The sequence below is a fragment of the Triticum urartu genome, chromosome 5A (genome assembly GCF_056163025.1).
Source record: "Triticum urartu cultivar PI428250 chromosome 5A, HENAU_Tu73, whole genome shotgun sequence".
Classification (NCBI taxonomy): Eukaryota; Viridiplantae; Streptophyta; class Magnoliopsida; order Poales; family Poaceae; genus Triticum; species Triticum urartu.
In genome coordinates, this window is record NC_141877.1 from 184,807,171 (window position 1) to 184,828,017 (window position 20,847).

A 20,847-nucleotide genomic window follows, 5' to 3' on the forward strand; every position below is an offset into this window, starting at 1 on the left:
GCCAATGAAGAAAAACGACAGAAATGGTGAAGACAATGCAAGTTGAAAAACAACTGAGGAATTTCAAAGAACTGAGGAAAAGCTCAATTGAAGATTTTCAACATTTTGTGGTGGCGTGACCCACCGTATAAGAATGATGATTTTAGACACCGCATAAAATTGTCGTAGGGTTCTGAGAATCAAATTCTTCGTTAATTTCTTCACAGTTAGAGTGTTAGTCTTCATTGATTGAAGAAAAACGTTTCCTCATGTGTAGCACATCTAAGTCATCAATTTTGCATAAGTGTTAGGATGAGTGTCCTTTTCAAATAACATTCGAAGATTCTAGGATATTTAGCTCACAACGCAACTTGCTAAATCTCTTCTCATCCAAGGGCTTAGTGAAGATATCGGCTAGTTGTTCTTCAGTCTTCACATGCTCAATAGAGATGTCGCCCTTCAACACATGATCACGAAGAAAATGATGACGAATCTGAATGTGCTTTGTCTTCGAGTGTTGAACTAGGTTATGAGCAATCTTGATGGCACTATCATTTTCACAGTAGAGTGGCACATTCTTCACATTGACGTCGTAGTCCTTGAGAGTTTGCTTCATCCATAGCAGTTGAGCACAACAAGAACTAGCATCATTGTACTCAGCTTCAGCAGTAGACAGTGATACACAGTTCTGTTTCTTCGAGGACCAACAGACCAAGGATCGTCCTAGGAAATGGCATGTCCCAGATGTTGACTTGTGATCCACACGATCACCAGCATAGTCAGAGTCTGAAAATCCAATGAGATCAAAAGCCGAGCGCTTCGGGTACCATAATCCAAGTGTTGGTGCGTGAGCTAGATATCGAAGAATATGCTTCACAGCCTTATGGTGTGATTCCTTCGGTGTAGCTTGAAATCGGGCACACATGCAAACACTAAGCATAATATCTGGCCTAGATGCACATAGGTACAATTAAGAACAAATCATGGAGCGGTATACCTTTTGATCAAAGTCAATACCATTTTCATTAGTGCATAGATGGCCATTTGTGGGCATTGGGATTTTGACTCCTTTGCAATCTTGCATGCCGAATTTCCTCAGTACATCCATGAGGTATTTCTCCTGAGATATGAATATGCTATTGTGTTGTTGGCGAATCTGAAGACCTAAGAAGAATTTCAATTCTCCCATCATAGACATTTGATATTCTTCACTCATCATATAGGAAAATTCATCAGTATAACGTTGGTTAGTACAGCCAAAGATAATATCATCAACATATATTTGGCAAACAAACAATTCACCATCATAAGAATTAGTGAAAAGAGTTGGGTCAAGTGAATCGGGTTTGAAGTCTTTCTTCATGAGGAATTCCTTCAAAGTATCATACCACGCCCGTGAGGCCTGCTTGAGGCCATAGAAGGCCTTATTGAGTCTGAAGACTTTGTCAGGATGCTTTGGATCTTCAAAACCTGGGGGTTGAGAAACTTATACTTCTTCCTCAAGCTTACCATTGAGGAATGCACTTTTCACATCCATTTGATATAAAGTGATATCATGATGGTTAGCATAAGCAAGTAATATGCGAATAGCTTCAAGTCTAGCAACAGGTGCAAAAGTTTCATCGAAATCAATTCCTTCAACCTGTTTGTAGCCTTGAGCTACAAGCCGTGCCTTATTCCTCACCACAAGGCCATTTTTATCTTGCTTGTTGCGGTAGATCCACTTTGTGCTGATGATATTGTGCTTGCGAGGATCTGGACATTTGACCAGTTCCCAGACGTTGTTGAGCTCGAATTGATGTAATTCTTCTTGCATAGCTTGAATCCACTCAGGCTCCAGAAATGCTTCATCTACCTTAGTGGGCTCTATGATAGAGACGAAAGCAAAGTGCCCACAAAAGTTAGATAAATGTGAAGCTCTTGAGCGTGTGAGAGGACCTGGAATGTTGATGTCGCTGATGATTTTCTCAATTTGCACTTCATTTGCGACGCGAGGATGAGCGGGTTGACATTGAGGAATTTGATCAGCATTTTCTTCAGCACCATTTTCCTCGGGTGCATCAGCATGACGTTCTTTATGTTCTGGAATAACTTCTTCAGCAGATTCTTCAGTAGGAATGACATCCTCTGTAGCCTTGAACTTAATAGATTCCTTGGGAGGTATTTCATCTGTCACAGGAGGTAGGTGCTCTCTTTGCGAGCCATTAGTCTCATCGAACCGCACATCTACAGTTTCAACAACCTTGTGATGACAGGTGTTGAATACTCTGTAGGTGTGCGAGTCCTTACCATAACTGAGCATAAAACCTTCATGTGCTTTTGGTGCAAATGTAGAACAATGAGGATCTCTAATCCAACATTTAGCACCGAAGACTTTCAAATAACTCACATTGGGTTTCTTGTCAGTGAGGAGTTCATATGCAGTCTTCTTGAAGAATTTGTGAAGATATACCCTACTGATGATGTGGCATGCAGTATCGATTGCCTCAGGCCAAAAGCGGGGAGGCGTCTTGTACTCATCAAGCATAGTGAGGGCCATCTCAACAATAGTCCTGTTCTTGCGCTCTACGACGCCATTTTGCTGAGGAGTATAAGGAGCAGATAACTCATGAGTAATACCGAGTTCATCAAGATAGTCATCAAGACCAGTGTTCTTGAACTCAGTTCCATTATCACTCCTGATGTGCTTGATCTTCACACGAAAGTTGGTTGAAGCCCTCGAGGAAAATTGTTTGAAGACTTCCTGCACTTCAGTTTTGTAAGTGATAATATGGACCCATGTATATCAAGAATAATCATCAACAATGACAAAGCCATATAAAGATGTAGCATTGGTAAATGTGGCATAGTGAGTAGGGCCAAAGAGATCGATGTGAAGCAATTCAAATGGTCGAGTAGTAGTCATGATAGTTTTTGCTGGATGTTTGGCCTTGGTCATCTTTCCAGCTTCACAGGCTCCGCAAAAGTGATCCTTGAGGAATTTGACATTTTCAATGCCAATGACATGCTTCTTCTTCGCGAGCGTGTGCAGATTCCTCATGCCAGCATGACCAAGTCGTCGATGCCATAGCCAGTCATCTGAAGCTTTTGCAAGTAGACATGTAGCAGGTTGTGGTCATGTAGAGAAATCAACAATATACAAATCTCCTATCCTAAAGCCTTCGAAGAATTTGGAATTGTCAGCTTCCATGATCACAACACAATGATACTTGACAAAGACAACAACCATATCAAGATCACAAAGCATTGAGACAGACATGAGGTTGAACCCTAAGGACTCGACAAGCATGATTTTGTCCATGTGTCGATCCTTTGAGATTGCAACCTTACCTAGACCCAATACATTGCTTTTTCCTTTGTCAGCGTAGGTGATATGCTTCAGATGTGATGGAGATAAAGTAGTGTCCATCAATAAGCTCATGTCACCAGTCATGTGATTTGTACATCCACTATCGAGGACCCACTCAGTGGCTTTGGGTTGATCATCCTGCAGATGAATTAGTGCAACTTACAAACTCCTATACTTCACCAATGAAGAATATGGTATCAATTTCATCAGATCAATTGCATCAAGCAATAAAACAGGTAAAGCAGAATGAGGACGTGAGAAATGAAAAATTCATTTCTTCATGATTAGCTTGCGTCCTTTCAAGCATATTCAGGTCTCGAGCAAATTCTTCAGACAATTAAGTTCGTCTGGAGACCTGACCCTGCATAAGAGGTTAGTTCTTTTTCTTCACCACCCACATCTGAAGGGGTGGCAAAGAGTTCATCATTCTGCGAGCTCCATAAGAGAAAGGTGGCATAGACGCCAATCCACTTTGTTTCACATATGAGGGGTTAGGATAAGCATAAGAGTAAGCAGAGAAATTCTTCGAGGACTTATGGACATAATGATTTGAAGAATAAAGCACATATCCGTAATCCTTAGATCTTCCCTGCGAAACAGACGGGTTAGCATGATGATGTTCATATGAGGACTTTGATCCTTTTGAGGAATTTGATCCATGAGAGGAGTTTGGTCCGTATGAGGACTTGGATCCATATGAAGATTTTGATCTGGGGATCCTATTCTTCACAGGTGGTGTCATGATGACATTCATCTGAAGATTTTCAAGGCACCTTTTGGGAACCCAGATTTTCTTCATAGGAGGACCGTTCCTGCAGTTAGTGCCAACATATCTAGCAAATACTTCACCATTCTGATTTTTGAACAGTTTATAGTTAGAGTCAATGGACTCATCAGAAGAATATGAAGATTCACATGTAAAGCCAGATAAAGTAGATGGATCCACTGAAGGTCCCTTTGCAGCAACCCATGAGGTTTTGGGATACTACTCAGGTTTCCAGTAGGTCCCATCAGCATTGATTTTCCTCTCAAAGGCAATACCCTCTTTCCTAGGGTTCCTGTTGAGGATCTGCTTTTTAAGCACGTCACAAAGATCCTGATGCCCTTTGAGGCTTTTGTACATGCCTGTCATATACAATTCCTTCAGCCTTGCATCATAAGTGATACTAGCAATGTCCTCAAATGAGGAATTAGTGATAGCAGAGGCAGTTGAAGAATTTGTAGCAATTGAAGTATTTGAGCATTCAGGTGAAGAATTAGCAGTTTCACGTTCAATGCAACAAATTCATCCTGAGTAGCGCTGATTTGATGAGCAAGTAATGAATCACGCTACTTCTAAAGATCTTCATAACTCACTCTTAGCTTCTCAAGATCTTGGTTTCTTTGAAGGAATTCGTAAAAAAGCTTCTCATGATTAGATAAGAGAGTGTTATGATGACTTTGAAGGGTGTTAAACTTAGACTGAAGTCTCTGAAGACTATCAGCCAAAGCTTTCGACTGATCCATTTCTTCACCCAGCATATCATCGCTTTTATCCAGCATGTATTGAACCTTTTCCAAAGCTCTTTGTTGTTTAGTGGCAAGGGAAGCAAGTTTGACATAACTGGGTCCAAATTCATCACTGGACTCAGATAAGTAGCATTCAGTTACCTTGGTACCTTTTGCCATAAGACATGGTGCAGAGGATGATGATTCTGGATCGAAGGTCATAGCCTTGCGTGATTCCATGAATTCTTTGAACCAGGGTTCATGGTGAGATCGATGACCTTCATAGACCTCAGAGAGTCGCTCCCAGAGGAGTTTCGCATGGCTGAGATGCATAACTTTCCTGAACTGATTTTGTGACAAGATGGAGCAGATGATGTCCATCGCCGTGAGGTTGAGAAGTGTGTATTTGCGAATATCATCAGCCTCTGCCATCTTGCATAGGTCAGTAAGACCAATCTCGGTGACGGTCCAGAGTTTGCTCTTCATCGCCATGAGGTGCTTCTTCATCATGGCCTTCCACTCGGGATAATCATGACCGTCAAAGATGGGGCAAGTCACAGTCTTCATTCCCGTGGTCGACATAACTAAAACTCCAGGCGGTTAAACCAAAATCACACAGAACAAGCGAGTACCTTGCTCTCATACCAATTGAAGGTGCGTTATGTCGACTAGAGGGGGGTGAATATGCGATTTTTATGAATTCTTCACTGAGGAATATCAGGATGAGGAAATTCCTGAGTGAAGAACTACTTGCAGTGGAATAAGTACTCAGAAGTAAACATAACAGTGCATGAGCATGGTCTTCATGATGAACTGAAAACAAGCACAGAGTACAGAAAGCTTAATCACAGGATAATACAAGATAAGACAAACAGACTGAAGAAATTGAACTAAGGAAATTGAGAAAGTCTTCAGTCAAAGTCTTCAAACAGATATGAACAAGCACAGAATACAGAAATGAGGAAATGGAAGGGTTGAGGAAATGGAACCAGGTAGCTTGGTGAAGACAATGATTAGGTAGACCAGTTCCAACTACTGTGACAGTTGTACGTCTGATTAGGGCGGCTAGGTATTCAAACCTGAGGACACCCAGTCCTGAACACACAGCTCAGGAGACTCAGTCCTCACCGTATTCCCCTTGAGCTAAGGTCACACAAACCACACCCAATCACTTGTGGTAAGTCTTCAGGTGACTTCCAAACCTTCACAGACTTGGTCACTCGGCGATCCACAATTTCCTCTTGGATGCTCTAGACTATGACGCCTAACCGTCTGGGAGATGCACAGTCTTCAAAGGTAACAAGCGTCAGATCCACGCAGGATCAATTTCTTCAGTGATGCTAAATCACTTGGGGTTTGTAGGTGTTTGGGTTTGGGTTTTCCTCACTTGATGATTTTCACTCAAAGTCCTCGGAGGATGGGATGCTCTCAACTGACAAGTGCCAGTTTCTCTTGGAGCAACCAAATAGATAGTGGTTGTAGGGGGCGGCTATTTATAGCCTAGGGAGCAGCCCGACATGATAAGACATAAATGCCCTTCAATGATATGACCATTAGGTGGGTAGACATTTTGGGACAGCTGGTGCATAGCACAGCAATGGTCGGAATTTTGAGTAGCAAAATCCTCAGGGCTATCATGTTCCTGACTATGTAGGCAATCCGCACTGGTGAATTCCTAACTCCTCACTCAGAACAAATTCCTCAGAGACCAGAAGAACTTCGTCTCTGTCACTGAAGAAATTGACTGAGCTGTATGAGATTTCCAATGGCTTCACTCGAAGGGATTGGTAGTTGTAGGATTTGAGTTGAGCATCAAATGGAAATTTTCCCTTAGTATTTCCTCGACCCCCTTTAACAGTACGGTGTTTCCTATGACTCATGAAAGAGAAAATGAAACTACGAAAACAAAAGTCTTCACGCTTCATGTTCCTCGAATGAATACCAAGTCTTCAAGGTCACACCAATTTCTTCACTTTCAAAGTCTTCAGAAAGTCTTCAGAAATCCAAAGTCTCCAGTCGAAGAACTTCATTTTTAGGGGTCGACTTTCTCAGTAAATATCAAACTCCTCATAGACTTATGGACCTGTGTACACTCATAAACACATTAGTCCCTTAACCTATAAGTCTTCAATACACCAAAATCACTAAGGGGCACTAGATGCACTTACAAGCTTGTCCTCTGCATCCTTTTGGAGGTGCCTTGTGGTGTTTAGATCCTCTGACAGCTGTTGCTCACGGGCCTCGATGGATTCCATTGAGCCCTCTAAGGAGCCGATCCTGGCTTTCAGTTCTTCAATGGTGCCGTTGGCAGCCTCGAGGCCTTCGCTCTTAGAGGAGAGCTGCGATTGTGTGTCCTTTAGAAGGGACTCTACTTTCTGCACCTCCTCCTTGAGGACGGAGACCTCCTTGGCACTCCGGGCAAGCTTCTCCGTAAGCTCGGCCACTTGCCGGTTGAGATTCACCTTGGCGGTAGAGGCAGCAGCAAGGTAACCGGCAAGCTTCTTCAACTTGGCAGCAGAGTCGACAGTAAGGGCGTACAGGGCAGCCTTGTGCTTGTCATCCAGTTCTTTAGTGCGCTGCTGCATAAGGGCCTCCAGGTCATCATCCTTGGCATGGAGATTGGCTTCGAGTTTTTCCTCCTGGAGAGCGATGCTCTGCTCCCTGGCATCCAGAAGCGCTTTGTGCTCCGCCAGGTGCGCCTCCCGAGCAATGACGTCCTCCCTCACCATTGAGATTGTCTCTTGCTACCTCGAGAGGACCCGAAATTGCTTGTCATGCCAGTCGCGCAAATCGGCACCTTTCTCCTTTAGCTTCTAGTCCACCTTGTTGGCAGACTGACGCTGCTCCTTGAGCTCCTGCCACTTTTGGCTATGCCGCTCCCGCATCTCTTTGAGGCCGACTGCCTTGGATTCCGTGAAGGATAAGTCCATGGAAACAGCAATGAAGTCGTCCACCTCTTCGACTCCTTGGTACAGCAACGCCAGGATACACAGCAGCTCTTCATCAAGCTCTGCAATCATCGCCATTGACGAGCCGGGGGATCCAAGTTCAGGTTGCACAAGCACCAATGTCAGGTTGCTCGACGAAGGTGGCGGGACCTCCGCCGAGGTGCCAAAAGAGGGAACAGGAGCCACGGTTTGGAGGGGTACCTTCTCCTCGATCACAACCCCCAACCCTGACGTGCTGCCAAGGGTACCCTCGGGCTCCTTCACGGGTTCCAAGGCACCGCCGGTAGCATGTTCCTGCCCCTCTATGGTGGCGATCTTGGCGGCCTCCTCCGTGGCGTTCTTCCCTATGATAGACACCTCATCATTTCTCCCTCCGTCTCTAATGCACCCCTTCTGAAACACCTCATCCGCATATGCACATCATATCTTGCATTTCATGACATGCCTTGCATCATGTTGCTCGTGCATTGAACCGTGATTAATTGTTGTTCCAGTGTTTGTGTTCTTTCTTTGGGTAGAGCCGGGAGACGAATTCATGAACGAGGACCCTGTCAAGTACGTTCACGAGGAGCAAGGATTCGATACCTCTGAAAACATTGCAGGAAAGATGATCATTACCCCCGATATCGCTGTTGGTTGTTCGTTCTATTGCTATGTCGCGCTACCTACCACTTGTTTTATACAGCCTCCCATGTTGCCATGATAGCCTCTAACCCACCTTCCTAGCAAATCATTGTTTGGCTATGTTACCGCTTTTGCTCAGTCCCTCTTATAGCGTTGCTAGTTGCAGATGAACTTGCAGGTTGTTCCATGTTGGAACATGGATATGTTGGGATATGAAAATATCTCTCATTACTTAATTAATCCATCCATATACTTGGTAAAGGGTGGAAGGCTTGGCCTTTTGCTCGGTGTTTTGTTCCACTCTTGCCGCCTTAGTTTCCGTCATACCGGTGTTACATTCCCTGAATTTTTGCGTCCCTAACACGGTGGGGATTTATGGGCCCCCTTTGATAGTTCGCTTTGAATAAAACTCTTCTAGCAAGGCCCAACTTTGGTTTTACCATTTGCCTAATAACAACTAAAACTTGCATAGGGAGTAATTAACCCAAGTATTCTTAATCAACCCCCCCCCCCGGGCCAATGCTCCTCATGAGTGTTGGTCCAAACTAGAGCACTGTGCGGGGCCTCCCCAGGGCTACCTGGGTTATTTTGGCACCAATACGTGTAGCTTATCTGATGTAGACTGAGACGAGATACGTCGGGAAGTCTTGCTGCTTTTGTTTTACCATTCTCGAAATGTCTTGTGCACCCGGATTCCGAGTCTGATCGAAGGGTCCCGCGAAGGAGGATTGTCTCCGCGGATCGTGAGCTTGTCATGGGCTAAGTTGGGACACCCATGCAGGGTTTTATCTTTCGAAAGTCGTGCCCATGGTTATGTGGCAGACGGGAGTTTTTAATATCCGGTTGTAGTGAACTTGAAGCTAATCTCATTAAAACACACCAACCGCATGCGTAACCATGATGGTCTATTTTCGACGAGGTTCGGGAAGAGAACATGGTGGGTTTATGATTGAACATAAGTAGTTGAATCAATCCTAGTTGACGAGTCTGGCACTGGATTGGCTGACTTTCAGCTAGTAGGGCATTTTCCCACAGTCTGCTACGTGCTTCTCCTGAATCAAGGATAAAAAGGGGACTTTTAACAATCTGAACTCATGCCCAGGTATGTATTAAGGGGACATACCTCTTTGAAGACTAAGAGGTTTCTGCGGCGCTCCCAGTCTCCTTTCGCTTTGAATGATTACCCTGCGCAGGGGCCGCCCTTGAGGGGGTGCGGCCTGCCGAGCGCCGATCCTATAAAGTACGTACTAGTATAATGGATAAAGGTGCAAGTAGGGACTTATTTTTGACAAAGCTCTTCAAATACTTACGATGGAGAAAGGATAGGGGTCGGGGTAGTCGGCTATAATAGCCACTTTCGAGCCGTCAAGGATCGCTTGTTAAAATACCCCATCACCGAACTCTATGTATATATCCGGATCCTCACAGAAGCCAAGGTCATCATCGCGATTGTGATCCTCTGGCTGTGGGGCAGGACAGTGAACGTCCTTGATCATCTTCCTCCATGGCTGTTTTGTAACAACAAAAAACAACTGGATTAGCATGCCGTGATAGCAATAAAGTGACATAGGTAATCGAAATCTTACCCATTCAATGGGGTTGTACATGGAGTAACCTTCCCGGCAGTTTAAGCGGTGGAAATCTTCCTTTTCGCCCTTGTACAGATCGGTCAAGATCACAGCCAGCTCGGTTGGGATATCCAGACCCTTGCATCTGTAACAAGACGCGTCAACTTCTCGTTGTAGAACCATAAGGGAGTTACTCTGGACTGGAGAGGCTGGACGCATATTTTTATTGCAATGGCCATAACCTCAATTATCGAGAGCCCGGTATGGGCTAATAATCTGACCTTGCCGACCAACCTTGTTATTTCCGCATTGTGCTCCTCCTTGGGACTTCGGGGACGCTAGTTGAGGTGCTTCTTTAAGGGAGCGCTGGAAAATTCGGGAAGGCCATGCCGAACTAGGTTCGGCCATGGGACGTCATCCACATAAAACCACTTCAAAGACCACTTTGGATATATCTCTTTGGGAGTTCTAGCGGGGTATCCGGATCTGGCTATACGCCATACTTCGGCACCGCCCACTTCAATTATAGAACCTCCTCGATGGCGGGGGACGAGGCAAAAAACTTTTTCCATAGTTTGAAATGGGCCTCAATGCCCAAGAACAGCTTGCAAAGGGGAACGAAACTTGAGATGTGCAGAATCGAACCAAGGGTGAGGTTGTGCAGCTGGATGCCGTAAAATTTCAATAGACCCCTGAGAAAGGGATTGATTTGAAATCCTTAGCCCCGCAAAAGGAATAGAACGAGGTACACACTCTCCTCCCTATTGGGGTTGGGGGAATTTTCATCCAGCACGTCATTGCCAATTGAGTCCAATCCTGCTCGAATAGATACTAGATCTACGAGGGGAAGATATCCCTGCATCTTGAGCCGACTCAACTAAAGATGAGGCAGTGAGCAGCTCTGACAATCACCCTCTTGAGGGCCATGGGGGCTGATACGTCTCCAATGTATCTATAATTTATGAAGTTTCCATGCTAATATATTATCAACCTTGGATGTTTTATATGCATTTATATGCTATTTTATATGGTTTTGGGGACTAACCTATTAACCTAGAGCCTAGTGCAAGTTTCTGTTTTTTCCTTGTTTTAGAGTATTGCAAAAAAGGAAAACCAAATGCAGTCCAAATGACCTGAAACTTAACGGAGCTTATTTTTGGACCAGGAGAAGTCCAAGGAGTAAAAGAGTTGGGCCAGAAGAGTCACGGGCTGCCCACGAGGGTGGGAGGTGCGCCCACCCCCCTGGGCGCGCCCCCTACCTCGTGGACAGCCCGGAGACCCCTGACTTGTTCTTGATGCCAAAAACTCTTATATATACAGAAACCTCCAGAAATTAACCTAGATTGGAAGTTCCGCCACCGAAAGCCTCTGTAGCCGTGAGAAATCAACCTAGGCCCTCTCTGGCACCCTGCCGGAGGGGGCCATCATCATCGGAGGGCATGGAGGACGATCCCGAAGGGGCCATCAACACCATGAAGGCCAAGGACCAGCGGGAGAACCTCTCCCCATCCAGGGGGGCCATGGAGGAAGAAGCACAAGGGGGAGAACGTCTCCTCCTCTCTCTCGGTGGCGCCGGAGTGCCATCGGGAGGCGAATCATCGCCGCGGTGATCGTCTTCATCAACATCACCATCATCATCACCATACTCATCTCTTTTACGTGGTCAACTCTCCCGCACCCCGCTGTAATCCCTACTTGAACATGGTGCTTTATGCCACATATTATGATCCAATGATGTGTTGCCATCCTATGATGTTTTGAGTAGATATCCTTTGTCTTTGGGTTGATTGATGATCTAGATTGGTATGAGTTGTATGTTTTATTTTGGTGCTGTCCTATTGTGCCCACCGTGTCGCTCTAGCGTGAGGGATTCCCGCTGTATGGTGTTGCAATATGTCCATGGTTTTCTTATTGTCTGCGTTGTGTGAGTGACTGAAACACAAACACGGATAAGCGGGACATGGCATATAGGAATAAAGAGGACTTGATACTTTAATGCTATGGTTGGGTTTTACCTTAATGATCTTTAGTAGTTACGGATGCTTTCTAGAGTTCCAATCATAAGTGCATATGATCCAAGATGAGAAAGTATGTTAGCTTATGCCTCTCCCTCATATGAAATTGCAATAGTGATTACCGGTCTTGTTAACAATTGCCTAGGACAATTCCGCACACCGACCCATCATTATTCCACACTCGCTATTTATAATATTTAGTAATATATTCTAACTTTATGATAACAGAACCTACTTTCATATTTTAGCTCTCCGATATCATGAAAAGTTATCCACTTCATACCTACAACATAGTTTTATTTCTCGTTGCTAGTTGGAAGCAAACGTTCGGTGTACGTAGAGTCGTATCAGTGCCAGATAGGGCTTGAGAGAATATTGATCTTACCTTTACCTCCTTGTGGGTTCGACACTCCATACTTACCACTTCCACCTTTGGAAATTGCTACGATGATTCCCTGCACTTGGGGATTATCAAGCTCTTTTCTGGCGCCGTTGCCGGGGAGCAATAGCGTGGGGTTGATATTCTTGTGTATGCTTTTTTGCTTTCTTCACTAAGTAGATTTTGTTTTCCCCTTTTTGTTTCTGTTTAGTTGTGGGTGAAACATACATTTTTTTAAAAAAATAATGAAAATACAAAAAAATTACTTGCCTTTCATGCCTAAAAAGTTTTTCAAAAAGAGAAGTGATTGGAAAGTTACGCATTGAAGAAGTGAGGGTCGACCTTGAGCACTCGTGTTCATGCTCACGGAAATAATGTAGAATTTTTCATGGAAGTTTCTCTGTAAATAATTATCCCCTTACATATATCCATTGTATTATAAAAATAATGTGCCAAGCTTTGGATTTAGGATGATTAGATTGCTTGCTTACTATGTGCAGAACAAAAACAGAAACTTTGGCTGTAGCGCGTGATTTTACTTTTTTTAATGGAAAGTCAAATGGGTCCGAAACTTTTTTCACATTACTTCTGTACAACTTTTTCAAATTTTCAAATTTATTTCATAATTTTTGGAGTTACAAAAGTTCACTAAACCTCCAGATTACTACAGACTGTCCTGTTTTAGACAGATTCTGTTTTTCGTGTGTTGTTTGCTTATTTTCATGCATCCATGGCTAGTATCTGAGGGTATGAACCATAGAGAAGTTGGAATACAGTAGATATAGTTCTAATATGAAATTGGAATGAGTTTGAAACAGTACCTAAAGGTAGTGATTTGCTTTATTATACTAACGGATCTCACAAAGTTTTTGTTAAAGTTTTGTGTGGATGAAGTGTTCGAAGAAGGAGGAGTTACCGACGTGACATGAATAAAGAGAGGCAAGAGATCAAGCTTGGGGATGCACAAGGCACCCCAAGTAAATATTCTAAGGATACTCAAGCATCTAAGCTTGGGGATTCCCCGGTTGGCATCCCATCTTTCTTCTTCAACAATTATCAGTATACCTCGGTTTTTGTTTTGTTCACATGATTTGTGTCCTTTGTGTTTTTATTATTCTTTAAGAACCATGATAGTATGAGATGTCCCTTCATCAATTTATAGAATACTTCATGTGCTTCACTTATATCTTCTAAGTATGATCTTATAGAATTGCTCTTTGAGCTTCACTTAAATCTTTTGAGTATGGCTTTATAGAATGCTTCGTGTGCTTCACCTATACATTTTGAGCTTGGATATTGGTTAGTCTATATTAATTGTAGAATGCTCCATGAATTTCACTTATATCTTTTGGAGTATGAATAATACTATCATCTAAAGCGGGTTTGGAAGAGTGTCAACTTTAGGAACTAGTGATCCCGCCATTCCGAATGGGGAGAATTTTGCTTATATGGAGAGTAGTAAAATTTCTATGCTCGTAGATCATGAAAAGAATGCCTTATGTGATGGTAATATTGTTGAACTCATTCATGATGCTACTGAAAATTATTATGAGGGAGTAATACATGTTTGTAGGAGCTGCAATATTATCAAGTTTCCTCTCTGTATGCTAAAATTTTTGAAGTTACACTTGTTTTCCCTTCCTATGCTAGTTGATTCTTGTTCCTATAAATTATGTCCTCACAAAATCCCTAGGCATAGGAAGTGGGTTAGATTTAAATGTGCTAGTCATATTCTTCATGATGCTCTCTTTATGTTTCGATTCTTATCTTTTATGTGAGCATCATTGAAATCATCATGCCTAGCTAAAAGGCATTAAAGAAAAAGCGCTTGTTGGGAGACAACCCAATATTTACCCTTACTATTTTTGTGTGTTATCATGATTAAGCTACTATATTAATCATGTATTATATCTTTTGTTTCAATAAAGTGCCTAGTAAGACCTTTGGGAAGACTTGGGTGAAAGTTAATGTAATCTTGCTATAAAATACATAAACTTTGTGCTCACGAGATTAGCTGCCATTTTTTTACAGAAGAGTGCGATTGAGTTGATTCTTTTTTCATAAGATTAATAGAAAAATTCCTCACGTCCACCAATTTATTTCAGAATTTTTGGAGTAGCAGAAGTATGGTTGGTGTTCAGATCATTACAGACTGCTCTGTTTCTAGCAGATTTTGTTTTCATTGCATAGTTTGCTTGTTTTCTAGTTTCTATGGCTTATATTTCTCAATATAAATTGTAGATATGATATGGTACAGTAGGCATTGTGTGAGAACAATTATGAGCCTTGTCTTTAACAGTACCAAAGTGAATGGTTTACTCTTTATCATACTAACCTATCTCACGAAGTTCCGTTAAGTTTTGTGTGATTGAAGTTTTCAAGCTTTGGGTGAGATATCGATATGAGGAGAACAAGGAGTGGAAAGACCCTAAGCTTGGGGATGCCCAAGGCACCCCTAGGTAATATTCAAGGAAGACTCAAGTACCTAAGCTTGGGGATGCCCCGGAAGGCATCCCCTCTTTCGTCTTCAAAAACTATCAGTATACCTACTCAGAGCTATATTTTTATTAGTCACATGATATGTGTTTTGCTTGGAGCGTATTTTCAATTTTACTTGCTGTTTGAATAAAATCATTGGATCTGACATCATAAATGAAAAAGAATCCTCCCATGGCTAGTTAATTATTTGACTACATAGTGTCCTTCACTTATATATTTTGGAGTAGTTTTTCATTTACTCACGTGCTTCACGTATATCCTATGAGTAAATGGTTGAATAATTGAATATCATAAATATGAATTTATATATGTTTCATATGCTTATACCATGGGGAGTAATGAATTCACACAGAATAAGTATAGGGAGTAAACTTATTGAAAGTTAGCAAATGTAGAATTGGTCACTTGAACAATTCATGCAAGAATATTGAAGGAAGAGATATTTCACATATAAATATACTATGTTGGACATATTTTGTAATTGTGAGCACTCATTAAAATATGACATGCTAAAAGGTTGATGTCGGACAAGGAAGACAACGTAATGGGTTATGTTTTCTTATATCCGAAATAAAGTATATTGTCTTGGATCATCCAACATGTTGAGCTTGCTTTTCCCCCTCATGCTAGCCAAATTCTTTGCACCAAGTAGAGATACTACTTGTGCTTCCAAACATTCCTTAAACCAGTTTTGCCATGAGAGTCCATCATACCTACCTATGGATTGAGTAAGATCCTTCAAGTAAGTTGTCATCGGTGCATGCAATAAAAATTGCCCTCTAAATATGTACGATCTATTAATGTGGATAAAATAAGCTTTATACGATCTTGTGATATGGAAGAAATAAAAGCGACGGGCTACATAATAAAGGTCCATATCACAAGTGGCAATATAAAGTGACGTTCTTTTGTATTAAGATTTTGTGCATCCAACCATAAAAGCGCATGACAACCTCTGCTTCCCTCTACGAAGGGCCTATCTTTTACTTTTATCTTCTACCCTTAAGCAAGAGTCATGGTGATCTTCACCTTTCCTTTTTACATTTTATCCTTTGGCAAGCACATTGTGTTGGAAAGATCCTGATATATATATATCCAATTGGATGTAAGTTATCATGAACTATTATTGTTGACATTACCCCTGAGGTAAAAGGTTGGGAGGCGAATCTATAAGCCCCTATCTTTCTCTGTGTCCGATTAAAACTTTGAACTCATAAATATCTCGTGAGTGTTAGCAATTGTGAAAGATTAAATGATAGTTGAGTATGTGGAGTTTGCTAAATCAAAGCTCTGACATAGACCCTTCCTGAAAATAAGATGAATTGAAATTGTCTGATGACTGAGAATATACTCCCTCCGTCCCATAATATAAGAACGTTTTTGACACTAGTGTAGTGTAAAAAACGTTCTTATTTTATGGGACGGAGGGAGTAGTTTGTTAGTTTTAAGAATGTTTATGATCTATACTTTAACATGTGAATAGCTTGTTACCTGATCATGAAAAGTTTTATGAAAATGAGCTACTGTTATGATATATAATGATGTTAGAAAAAGTGATTGGAACTATCATTGTTGAAACTTATGCACTTTCTAGCATTCACACTTCATAAATTATCTCTTTTATCATTTACCTACTCGAGGACGAGCAGGAATTAAGCTTGGGGATGCTGATACGTCTCCAACATATCTATAATTTATGAAGTATTAATGCTATTATATTATCAACCTTGGATGTTTTATACGCATTTATATGCTATTTTATATGGTTTTTGGGACTAACCTAATAACCTAGAGCCCAGTGCCAGTTTCTGTTTTTTCCTTGTTTTAGAGTATCGCAGAAAAGGAAAACCAAACGGAATCCATTTGACCTGAAACCAGAAGAAGGCCAAGGAGTAAAAGAGTTGGGCCAGAAGAGTCCCGGGCTGCCCACGAGGGTGGGAGGCGCGCCCCCTACCTCGTAGACAGCCCAGAGACCCCCCTGACTTGTTCTCGACACCGAAACCTCTTATATATACAGAAACCTCCAGAAATTAATCTAGATCGGAAGTTCCACCGCCGCAAGCCTCTGTAGCCACGAGAATTCAATCTAGGCCCTCTGGCACCCTGCCGGAGGGGGCCATCATCACCGGAGGGCATGGAGGAGGATCTCGGAGGGGCCATCATCACCATGAAGGCCAAGGACCAAAGGGAGAACCTCTCCCCATCCAGGGGGAGGCCATGGAGGAGGAAGCACAAGGGGGAGAACCTCTCCTCCTCTCTCTCGGTGGCGCCGGAGTGCCATCGGGAGGGGAATCATCGCCGCGGTCATCATCTTCATCAACATCACCATCATCATCTCATTTACGCGGTCCACTATCCCGCACCCTGCTGTAATCCCTACTTGAACATGGTGCTTTATGCCACATATTATGATCCAATGATGTGTTGTCATCCTATGATGTTTTGAGTAGATATCCTTTCCCTTTGGGTTGATTGATGATCTAGATTGGTATGAGTTGTATGTTTTATTTTGGTGTTGTCCTATTGTGCCCTCCGTGTCGCGCAAGCATGAGGGATTCCCATTGTAGGGTGTTGCAATATGTCCATGGTTTGCTTATTGTCTGCGTTGTGTGAGTGACCGAAACACAAACACGGATAAGCGGGACATGGCGTATGGGAATAAAGAGGACTTGATACTTTAATGCTATGGTTGGGGTTTTCCTTAATGATCTTTAGTAGTTGCGGATGCTTGCTAGAATTCCAATCATAAGTGCAGATGATCCAAGATGAGAAAGTATGTTAGCTTATGCCTCTCCCTCATATGAAATTGCAATAGTGATTACCGGTCTTGTTAACAATTGCCTAGGAAAATTCCGCACACCGATCCTTCATTATTCCACACTCGCCATTTATAATATTTAGTATATTCTAACTTTATGATAACAGCACCTACTTTCATATTTTAGCTCTCCGATATCATGCAAAGTTCTCCACTTCATATCTACAACATAGTTTTATTTCTCGTTGCTAGTTGCAAGCAAACGTTCGGTGAACATATAGTCGTATCAGTGGCAGATAGGGCTTGAGAGAATATTGATCTTACCTTTAGCTCCTTGTGGGTTAGACACTCATACTTATCACTTCCACCTTTGGAAATTGCTATGATGATTCCCTGCACTTGGGGATTATCAGGGGCGCGAAGAAGAGCCTGGGGCACTGGACATGTTTTGAAGCTTTTTCGTGGCTGTTCTTGGTGTTTCTTCTACACAATGTGGATGGCACTTTGAGGATTCGATCTCTTTATATAGGCGTCGTCCTTGCGTGGCTGGGTGTTTTCTTTTTAATAAAAAATTGTGGACCGTTCGCATGCGCCGGTGCATGGAAATCGAGGCGATAGGGTATGAGTCATAAAAGCAAAACGAGGAAGCCAGGGCCGAACTATTACCCGCCCAATACACAATGAAGAACCAACCTTGCAAAAGCCAAAGACGTAAGCCATATACTGCATCGTTGTTTGAAGGCCAGTTCGGGGGCTACTGAGGGAGTCCTGGATTAGGGGGTCCTCGGGTGTCCGGGCTACTGATATGGGCTGGACTGATGGGCCGTGAAGATACGAGGCAGAAGGCCTTCCCCCGTGTCCGGGTAGGACTCTCCTATGCGTGGATGGCAAGATCGGTGTCCGGATATGTAATTTCCTTCCTCTGTAAACCGACTCTGTACAACCCTAGGCCCCTCCGATGTGTATATAAACAGAAGGGTTTAGTCTGTAGAGGCTATCAAAATTCATCGAGGCTAGATACTTAGGGTTTAGCCATTATGATCTCGAGGTAGATCAACTCTTGTAACCCCTATACTTATCACATACAATCAAGCAGGACATAGGGTTTTACCTCCATTAAGAGGACCCAAACATGGGTAAACATTGTGTTCCCCCTATCCCTTGTTACCTTCGATCCTCAGATGCACAGTTCGGTACCCCCTACCTGAGATCAGCCGGTTTTGACACCGACAATGCCCATCAATAGATATCAATGTGAGTGAGTAGGGATTTCCATGAAACGGATGCACTATAGCTATAAGTGTATGAAAGCTCAAAAGAAACTAATTGGGTGTGCATCCAACTTGCTTGCTCACGAAGACCTAGGGCAATTTGAGGAAGCCCATCATTCGAATATAGAAGCGAAGTTCTATAATGAAATATTCCCACTAGTATATGAAAGTGGAAACATAGGAAACTCTCTATCATGAAGATCATGGTGCCACTTTGAAGCACAAGTGTGGAAAAAGGTTAGTAACATTGCCCCTTCTCTCTTTTCTCTTTTTTTATTTTTCTTCTTTTTTTGGCGGGCTCCTTTGGCCTCCTTTATTTTTTTTGTAAAGTTCGGAGACTCATCCCAACTTGTGAGGGAACCATAGCTTCCATTATCCTTTCCTCACATGGGACAATGCTCTAATAATGATGATCATCACACTTTTATTTACTTACAACTAAAGGATTAGAACTCGATTCTAGAACAAAATATGACTCTATATGAAAGCCTCCGGCGGTGTACCAGATGTGCAATGAATCAAGAGCGACATGTATAAAAATGAGGAATGGTGGCTTTGCCAAAAATACGATGTCAACTACATGATCATGCAAAGAAATATGACAATGAGGAAGTGTGTCATAATAAATGGAACGGTGGAAGTTGCATGGCCATATATCTCGGAATGGCTATGGAAATGCCATAAGAGGTAGGTATGGTCGCTGTTTTGAGGAAGGTATATGGTGGGTTCAATGCACCGGCGAAAGTTGCACGGTACTAGAGAGGCTAGCAATGGTGGAATGGTGAGAGTGTGTATAATCCATGGACTCAACATTAGTCATAAAGAACTCACATACTTATTGCAATAATCTATTAGTTATCGAAACAAAGTACTACATGCATGCTCCTAAGGGGATAGATTGGTAGGAAAGGACCATCGCTCATCCCTGACTGCCCCTCATAAGGAAGACAATCAATAAATAAATCATGCTCCGACTTCATCACATAACAGTTCACCATACGGGCATGCTACGGGAATCACAAACTTTAACACAAGTATTTATACAATCCACAATTACTCACTAGCATGACTCTACTATTACCATCTTTATACCTGAAAACAATTATATGGAATCAAACTTCTCCTAGTATTCAATGCACTTTAGATGAAGTTTTTATTATATCCCTCTCAGATGCCTATCATATTAGGACTATGGTGAATAGTGTAATGCCAGAGATGAGAGTTTATGATGGGTACTTGGTGGGCTTGACTTGGTATAGATCTCCTCGGCAACAGTGCTAGAAATTCATCCTGCTACTTCTTGAGCTTGCGTTCGTTTTTCCCTTGAAGAGGAAAGGGTGATGCAAAAAAGTAGAGATAAGTATTCCCCTCAGTTAAGAACCAAGGTATCAATCCAGCAGGAGACGAACGCGCAAATCACCAATACGTGCACAAACAAACAAACACTTGCACCCAACACGATAAAAGGGTTGTCAATCCCTTCACGGTCACTTCCAAAGGTGAGATCTGATAGAGATAGATAATTAAAACTAAACAAAAGATAATTTTGGGGGGGGGGGGGGTTGGTTTATAGATCTGAAAATAAAAGATTGCAAAATTGTAGATCGGGAACTAATATGATGGAAAATAGACCTGGGACCATAGGTTTCACTAGAGGCTTCTCTCTTGAAGGCAAATAATACGGTGGGTGAACAAATTACTGTCGAGCAATTGATAGAAAAGTGCAAAGTTATGATGATATCTAAGGCAATGATTATGAAATATAGGCATCACGTCCGTGTCAAGTAGATCGACTCCTGCCTGCATCTACTACTATTACTCCACACATCGACCGACTCCTGCCTACATCTAGAGTATTAAGTTCATGAAGAACAGAGTAACACTTTAAGTAAGATGACATGATGTAGAGGAAAAAACTCAAGCAATATGATGTAAACCCCATCTTTTTATTCTCGATGGCGACAATACA

General features: G+C 42.4%; 1 pseudogene; it reads right to left on the reverse strand.

The window, feature by feature from the left end:
- Positions 1–3,701: 3,701 nt before the first annotated feature.
- On the reverse strand, positions 3,702–5,383 carry LOC147970738 (uncharacterized; annotated as a pseudogene).
- Between the last annotated feature and the right edge of the window lie 15,464 nt (positions 5,384–20,847).